The 287-nt window shown below is 45.3% G+C and overlaps 1 protein-coding gene across 1 annotated transcript in view; it reads right to left on the bottom strand.

Moving 5' to 3' along the window:
* The window catches only part of LOC119593976 (equilibrative nucleoside transporter 1-like), a 248,852-nt gene that overhangs the window by 112,642 nt on the left and 135,923 nt on the right, over positions 1–287 (bottom strand). The window lies entirely within an intron of this gene.

The raw sequence follows: 287 nt of genomic DNA, 5'->3' as shown, positions 1-287 counted from the left end.
AGAAAGAGGAGAAGGAGAACGACGAGGAGGGGGAGAGTAGGAAGGGAGAAGGGGGAAGGAAGGAAGGCAGGCAAGAAACAAATGAGTGAATCAAACAGCAAAGTGGTAAAAGAGGAATGGAGGAAGGGAGAACGGTAATAAACCCTTTATGCAAAATGGATACTGAAATCGCAAGCGAGATGATCATTACCATCGGAATTCAGCAGCCGCGTGAAAAATGCACATATTTTTAAACCTCCTTTCGAGCTGTCAAAACAAACGTAGCATTGTCCCATCAGCGAAAAGGG

Source organism: Penaeus monodon, chromosome 33 (assembly GCF_015228065.2).
Source record: "Penaeus monodon isolate SGIC_2016 chromosome 33, NSTDA_Pmon_1, whole genome shotgun sequence".
Taxonomy (NCBI): Eukaryota; Metazoa; Arthropoda; class Malacostraca; order Decapoda; family Penaeidae; genus Penaeus; species Penaeus monodon.
Note: the sequence above shows the minus strand (reverse complement) of the source record. Positions and strands in the feature narration are given on the sequence as shown.